The sequence below is a fragment of the Lepidochelys kempii genome, chromosome 9 (genome assembly GCF_965140285.1).
Source record: "Lepidochelys kempii isolate rLepKem1 chromosome 9, rLepKem1.hap1, whole genome shotgun sequence".
Taxonomy (NCBI): domain Eukaryota; kingdom Metazoa; phylum Chordata; order Testudines; family Cheloniidae; genus Lepidochelys; species Lepidochelys kempii.
Window position 1 is genome coordinate 19,615,603 of NC_136388.1, and position 8,789 is coordinate 19,624,391.

The following is an 8,789-nucleotide window of genomic DNA, read 5'->3' on the forward strand; positions in this document are numbered from 1 at the left end:
AGCTCTGCAGGCTTCAGCACAGAAGTAAGGGTGGCAATAGCATACCTGGCCATCCTTACTTCTGCTGCTGCCTTCAGAGCTGGGCTCCCGGCCAGCAGCCACCGCTCTTCAGCTGCCCAGCTCCAAAGGCAGCGCTGCCGCCTGCAGCAGTGCAGGAGTAAGGGTAGCAGGACCGCAACCCCCCTTACAATAATCATTTGACCCCCCCCCAACTCCTTTTTGGGTCAGGACCTCTACAATTACAACACCATAAAATTCCACATTTAAATAGCTGAAATCATGAAATTTACTATTTTAAAAATCCTATGACCATGAAATTGACCAAAATGGACCATGAATTTGGTAGAGCCCTAGATATAAGATATACTTACCTAAGCACTGGTGTGGACAGCCCTATATTGGCGGGAGAGCATAGCTACCTTCTCTCATAGAGGCAGGAGTTATTAAGCAACTGCAACCGTGCCACTGTAGCTACTGTAGTGTAGACATAGCCTCAGTCTGCTTTTACGTATTTTAACAAGCATGCACTGTATTGGATGACCAGGTCATTGTCCTTAAAGTGGGCGAGAACAGCATCTGCTCTATTGTTCAGTTCTTTTCGGGCTGTGTTTGTGAGTGTCTCTGGTCACGTGCATGTACTGTCATCTCCAAGACATAGGGAAAGCCAAGATGAGATCCGTGAGAGCCCAGTGAATAATGCTGAGTCCAAGGATACAGACATCGATTAGTAGGATATCTACTGTGTTTGTATTCAGACTGACAAGACCTATGAAAGAAACTGTAAATTATAGAAACTAGGGGGTAGATGTGGGAAAGGAGTGGGAGGCTTGTCATTCCAAGCTGTCGGGGTTTGTGTTTTTATTTGTGTGTGGGAAGGAGAGGGGATTGGAGGTAGGAAAACCGTGGGGACATACTTAAAAATTGAGGTGATCCAAAATTCATTGGCCCAATGCTTGAACTCACTAATTAGATAGACCAGCCAAAGCCACCGCTGTTGCCACCTAGATCTGGAATGAGTATGAGTCAAGTACGCGTGTGGAAGGCCAAAACTTTCCAAAGGAATCCCAAAGGACAGTCCCCGGGTGAGAAAGGAACAAAAAGCTCCAGGGAGGTGGGAGCAGTTTGTGCTGGAGTGTCAAGAGACTGGGAAGTATAGATAGTTTCACAAGACTATGATGTGGTAGTTCTGTTCCTTTCAAGCAGGTTGAAGGAACAGAAGCAACTTTACCCTGCTGGAGCATAGGGGGTGGGAGCAGGAGAAGTAAAGAACCAGAGCTTTGGGCCTTTAGAGTGGACCAAGGAGAGGGTCAGGGTGGCAGTGGCTTGAAGCAGCAGATAGATCCAAGCACTATGCCTGCTACACAGAGATTGAAACAGTTTTACTAGTTGTAAGGGAAAGAGGAGAATCCCCAGCACAGCTGATCTTAGGAAAGGCTAATTGTGAGGGCAGGAGCCAACAGCTGGGCTGTCCCTCCCCCCTGGCCCCGACCAAAAGAAGATTGCCATTGCTGGATGGATACCATTTGATATGAGGAAGGCCAGGGGTCACTTTTCCTGCTGTGCACTACGGCTACCCTTCAGCTTCAGATGCAGGTACATGTAGGGTAGAGTCATTAATTATATATGGAATTATTAAGAATAATGAGAGAGATGACATCTCTAGTCTCTCATTGTATTCAGAGCTTAAGGCATAATAATGCAGCTTCTATTTATTCACTCAAAGGCTGTGCTCCTTTTAGAGAATATCAACACTTAGCTTTTGTCTTCAAATAGGAATAAAACAGAAAATGCTAAGAAACAAGCAGAGGTAAGTTTAGAAGGAGCATTTTTATTGATGTGATTAACACTGAAAACCTACTTCTAAGACCAACAACATAATAGCTGTGTGGTAACTCAGGGGACTGGATACATAACTTTTCACCTTTCTTAATAAATAGTAATTATATGATGTTTTGTTTTCAGAGTACTATAGAAATTAATTAGACATTTCAAAGTGGTAGCTGTGTTAGTCTGTATCAGCAAAAACAACAAGGAGTACTTGTGGCAGCTTAGAGACTAACACATTTATTTGGGCATAAGCTTTCGTGGGCTAAAACCCACTTCATCAGATGCATGGAGTGAAAAATACAGTAGGCAGGTATATATACACAGTACATGAAAAGATGGGAGTTGCCTTACCAAGTGGGGGGTCCGTGCTAATGAGACAATCCTCAGTCCTCACTTACAGACAGCCCCTCAACCTGAAGGAAATACTCATCAACAACTACTCACCACACAACAAAAACACTAACCCAGGAATCCCTGCAACAAACCCCGTTGCCAATTCTGTCTGCATATCTATTCAAGAGACACCATCATAGGACCTAACCACATCAGCCACACCATCGGGCTCGTTCACCTGCACATCTACCAATGTGATATATGCCATTGTGTGCCAGCAATGCCCCTCTGCCATACACATTGGCAAAACCGGACAGTCTGTATGCAAAAGAATAAATGGACACAAATCAGATGTCAATGTTCAAAAACCAGTCGGAGAACACTTCAATCTCCCTGGACACTCAATAACAGACTGAACAGTGGCAATTCTTCAACAAAAAACCTTCACAAACAGACTCCAACGAGAAACTGCAGAATTGGAATTAATTTGAAAACTGGACACGGTCAAATTCAGCCTGAATAAAGACTGGGAGTGGGTGGGTCACTACAAAAACTAATTTCCCCCTACTGTTACTCACACCTTCTTGTCAACTATTTGAAATAGGCCACCCTGATTATATCAGCCTCATTACCACTACAAAAGCGATTTTTCCTCCCTTGTTATTCTACTGTTGAGAATAGCCCACTTCCACTTTAATTGAATTGTCTCGTTAGCACTGACCCCCCCACTTGGTAAGGCAACTCCCATCTTTTCATGTACTGTATATATATATGTACCTGCCGAGTGTATTGTCCACTCCTTGCATCTGATGAAGTGGGTTTTAACCCAAATACGAAAGCTTATGCCCAAATAAATTCGTTAGTCTCCTTGGTGTTTTTGCTAATTAGACCTTGTAACACACCTTGAAGTTCAAGCCTGACACAAAATTAATATTCTAGGAGACTGTTTCATGACCTATAGGGAAAAAAGTTATGGGTCTCTGAGCAGTTCCTCCTGTACAGGTGTCTTTGTCACAAACCCACCTATATAACTGTACATTTATACCTTATAATTGGTACCTGTTTGGAAGTTTCAGCACAGGCTAAACATGGGAATCAACTTGGAGACTGAACTACTATCTCATTTTTCAAAGCATTTTGTCCAAGTCAGGGCTGAGGCATGATGGGGAAGCTTGCACTGTACCTGTTCTCTGTTTGTTTAAATGTTGAATTTCAGCATGCAGGGTTATCAGGTCAAAACCACTTGTGAGCTTTGGATAACAAGTTATCTGTGCATAACCATTTTTTAAATTAAAAATCATAATTACAAAAATCCTTCTAATAAAAATATATATGTAATTGTGTGGTATCAGAAGTGACACTTCGTTACCATATAAAGAAGGGACATACAATTACCATTTGTGGGCGTGTAGGAGAAATACACTAACAACTGGTCTTTAACAGTAGCCACAGTAGTCAGTGCCATGTGACTCTTGAGACTGGCACCAGAAAGGAAAGCTGAATCTCTTACCACCATATGTTTATTATAACATTTTGGTTCATAGCCTCTTCACATGATTCAGTTGCTTTCATATAGCTTCCTTTCATTAACTAGGAAAAATTGTCCCATTTAGGAGCCAATTTCTGTGACCTGGATATGAGTGAAGGTCACCAAAGATATTTCATATTGGAGGTCCACATGATCATCTCTGGATCACGACAGGATCACTGTATGATTGCTCTGCAATTTTTTTTTTTAATATGGCCATTGGACTCTAACCACGGTCTCTTATCTCTTATTTATGTAATACATATAGAAGCAATAACAAAAAAAATAATCTGTCAAAGAAGAATATTCCAGGTGTGTTATCAGAATGGACTCTGACTCACCAGTAGTAGTTCGAGTGATTGCTCACGTGCATTCCATAATAGGTATGCGTGCTTGCCATGTGCACCAGTGTCGGAAGTTTCTCAACCTAGCAGTTCCCATAGGGGAGCCCCCCTAGCGGCCCCTGGAGTGGCTTCTCTGGCTCTGCGTGCTCCCCCCACCCTCAGTTCCTTCTTGCCGCCAGTGAAGGTGTGTTGGAACTGCTCTGCTCCAGCTTTGCTGCAGCTTCCCTCTTGGACTCTGTTAGTTCATAGCTAGTAGTACCTGTAGTTAGAAGTAGTTTAGTTTAGAGTTAGGTTAGTGTGCGTGGGTCTGCGCATGCCCTGTGCTCCAGGCTTTAAGTTGTGCAACACTTGCAAGCAGCCGATGCCCATGAGTGATCTGCCTGCGGACTGTTTACGCGTTCTGGGGGAAATCCATATGAGCGATTGCTGCAAGATTTGCAGATCCTTCAAGCCTTGGACCAAGAAGGAGTGGGACATTTGGTTCAGAGCTATTTTGATGGAGTCGGCCCTGACCCCAACACCGTTGTGCTGCTCCAAGTTGGCACCGAGCACTGTGGTGTTGGTGCGCGGTGACCCTTCGGTGCCTTCCACCAGCCGGCACCACTCCCTGTCCACAGGACACTCCAAAAAGGCTAAGAAGAGGTCTTCTCTGCGGAGACACCAGAGCAAGACCAGGGGAGAGACTAGACCCGCATTGGGCAGCTCTCGGTCCCTTCGGCCTCCTGGCCTCCAACTCGAGTTGAGCGGAGTAGCCCAGCACTCTGCTCCATGGGGTCCCATTCAGGGGCTGGTCCTTGTCCGAGGAGCTGGTGTCCGACACGTTGGACCTGGGGTGGGGAGCCCATGTAAGGAACATTCAGACCCTACATATAAACGTCAAGGAGCTCAGGGCGGTCCGTCTGGCATGCGTGGCCTTCTGCTCGCACCAGGAGGGCAGAGTGGTCAGGGTTCTCACGGACAACACGGACTCGATGTTCTACATCAACAGGCAAGGCGGGGCCCTGCTCCTCTGTCCTCTGCCAGGAAGCCCTCAGGCTGTGGGACTTCTGTATAGCTCACGATATTTGCCTGGAAGCCCACCACTTACTGGGTGCCCAGAACTCTTGGTTGGATCGCCTGAGCTGAGACTTCTCCTCTCAGCATGAGGGGTCACTACACCCAGAGGTGGTGCACAGGATTTTTCAAACATGGGGCACTCCCCAGGTGGACCTGTTCACGACATGGCAGAACCGCCGGTGCTCTCGCTTCTTCTCGGGGGGCAGGGGGGTTGGGCATGGTTGAGCCCAAGGCTTAGCACCCTCATCTGTCAAGGTGTGCTTGGTGGCCATATTGGCCTTCCACCTGCTGGTGCAGGGCCACAAGGTGTTCTACCATGCCATGACTCGCTGATTCCTTAAGGGTTTGGATCGTCTCTTCCCATATGTTAGGTCCCCAGTCCCGCAGTGGGACCTGAACTTGGTGCTGACCAGGTTGATGGGTTCCCCGTTTGAACCACTAGCTAAATGCTCCTTGTCGCACTTCTCGTGGAAAGTAGCCTTCCTGGTGGTGATCACATCTGCTAGACGGGTCTCGGACCTCTGGGCCCTGACCTTTCAACCCCCATACACGGTGTTCCATAAGGATACAGTCCAGCTCTGACCATATCCTTCATCTCTCCCCAAGGTGGTCTCTGCCTACCATATGGGTCAGGACATTTTCGTACCAGTCTTCTGTCCCAAGCCCCATGTGTCCAGTGAGGAGTGCCGCCTTCACATGTTGAATGTGAGATGGGCTCTGGCTGTTTACCTGAAACATATAAAGCCATTCAGGAAGTCCTCGCAGCTGTTCATTGCTTCAGCCAAACGCATGGGAGGTCAGCCGATCTTCACTCAGTGGCTCTCCAATTGGATCACCCGTGTATTCACACCTGTTACAACCTGGCGGTAGTCCCCCCACTGCCGATTGTGAGGGCACACTCGACTAGGGTGCAAGCCTCGTCGGCTGCACTTTTGGCCTATGTTACCTAAGTTACCTTTTCTGTAACTGGTGTTCTTTGAGATGTGTTGCTCATGTCCGTTCCATGAGCAAAATATTGCTCGGGCATGCAGTAGTGAAATCAGGAAGGCCAAATCACACCTGGAGTTGCAGCTACCAAGAGATGTTAAGAGTAACAAGAAGGGTTTCTTCAGGTATGTTGGCAACAAGAAGAAAGCCAAGGAATGTGTGGGCCCCTTACTGAATGAGGGAGGCAAGCTAGTGACAGAGGATGTGGAAAAACCTACTGTACTCAATGCTTTTTTTGCCTCTGTCTTCACGAACAAGGTCAGCTCCCAGACTACTGCACTGGGCAGCACAGCATGGGGAGGAGGTGACCAGCCCTCTGTGGAGAAAGAAGTGGTCTGGGACTATTTAGAAAAGCTGGACGTGCACAAGTCCATGGGGCCGGACGCATTGCATCCGAGAGTGCTAAAGGAGTTGGCGGATGTGATTGCAGAGCCATTAGCCATTATCTTTGAAAATTCATGGCGATCGGGGGAAGTCCCAGACGACTGGAAAAAGGCTAATGTAGTGCCCATCTTTTGAAAAAGGAAGAAGGGGGATCCTGGGAACTACAGACCAGTCAGCCTCACCTCAGTCCCTGGAAAAATCATGGAGCAGGTCCTCAAGGAATCAATTCTGAAGCACTTAGAGGAGAGGAAAGTGATCAGGAACAGTCAGCATGGATTCACCAAGGGCAAGTCATGCCTGACTAATCTAATTGTCTTCTATGACGAAATAACTGGTTCTGTGGATGAAGGGAAAGCCGTGGACGTTTTGTTCCTTGACTTTAGCAAAGCTTTTGACACTGTCTCCCACAGTATTCTTGCCAGCAAGTTAAAGAAGTATGGGCTGGATGAATGGACTATAAGGTGGATAGAAAGCCGGCTAGATTGTGGGGCTCAACGGGTAGTGATCAATGGCTCCATGTCTAGTTGGCAGCCGGTATCAAGTGGAGTGCCCCAAGGGTCAATCCTGGGGCCGGTTTTGTTCAATATCTTCATAAATGATCTGGAGGATGGTGTGGATTGCACCCTCAGCAAGTTTACAGATGACACTAAACTGGGAGGAGAGGTAGATATGCTGGAGGGTAGGGATAGGATACAGACGGACCTAGACAAATTGGAGGATTGAGCCAAAAGAAATCTGATGAGGTTCAACAAGGACAAGTGCAGAGTGCTGCACTTAGGACGGAAGAATCCAATGCACCGCTACAGACTAGGGACCGAGTGGCTAGGCAGCAGTTCTGCAGAAAAGGACCTAGGGGTGACAGTGGACGAGAAGCTGGATATGAGTCAACAGTGTGCCCTTGTTGCCAAGAAGGCCAATGGCATTTTGGGATGTATAAGTAGGGACATTACCAGCAGATCGAGGGATGTGATCGCTCCCCTCTATTCGACATTGGTGAGGCCTCATCTGGAGTACTGTGTCCAGTTTTGGGCCCCACACTACAAGAAGGATGTGGAAAAATTGGAAAGAGTCCAGCGGAGGGCAACAAAAATGATTAGGAGACTGGAACACATGAGTTATGAGGAAGGCTGAGGGAACTGGGGATGTTTAGTCTACGGAAGAGAAGAATGAGGGGGGATTTGATAGCTGCTTTCAACTACCGGAAAGGGGGTTCCAAAGAGGATGGCTCTAGACTGCTCTCAATGGTAGCAGATGACAGAACAAGGAGTAGTGGTCTCAAGTTGCAGTGGGGGAGATTTAGGTTGGATATTAGGAAAAACTTTTTCACTAGGAGGGTGGTGAAACACTGGAATGCGTTACCTAGGGAGGTGGTGGAATCTCCTTCCTTAGAAGTTTTTAAGGTCAGGCTTGACAAAGCCCTGGCTGGGATGATTTAATTGGGGATCGGCCCTGCTTTGAGCAGGGGGTTGGACTAGATGACCTCCTAAGGTCCCTTCCAACCCTGATATTCTATGATTCTATGATGCAGCCTTGCCTCCCATAAGTACTGTGGCTGGCTCTTCCCTGAGTCTTGTACAGAGGGGTGGAAGTCTTTATCGCCTCCAGTGCCCCATACAGCTATATGAGGGCAGGGCACAATCTACCCCATGTTATTTATGGTGGGTTTGATTCTGAAACTCTTATTTACCTTACTCATACACGTAAATTACCTTTGTAGCCAAAAGAAAAGGAGTACTTGTGGCACCTTAGAGACTAACCAATTTATTTGAACATAAGCTTTCGTAAGCTACAGCTCACTTCATCTTTTTTCTTTTTTCTTTTCTTTTTTCTTTTTGCGAATACAGACTAACACGGCTGTTACTCTGAAACCTTTGTAGCCAAAGGTATCAGCACAAAGAATTGCATTCACAAAGCTGCACATACATAAACAATGGTGATTTTGAGACAAATCCCACAGATTCCATACAGCATCGTATATCCCATTAACTGTTTTAAAGCAAAGGACACATTTTGACTCTGGTGTATTTTTTCCTAAATAAATATGCCTAATTTGAATGAATTAATTTAATATAACTATGGAAATTACATACTCTGCAGATGAACTTCCAAAGGCAGATGAAATACTGGATGGGCTGTCACTGTTAAAAGTTTGTGAATTGAACAGAGAAGCATTTTGGCAATGTTTGTTTTTGATAAAGCTATGAACAGTCTAATTTACATAGTGATTTGCCCATGTTCACTTGCAATGATTTTTTAATGTTTACTTTTTATAATCATTGTAACCTGAAGGGATGCGAAGATATTTCTTGACATTCTGTCATAAACTGATA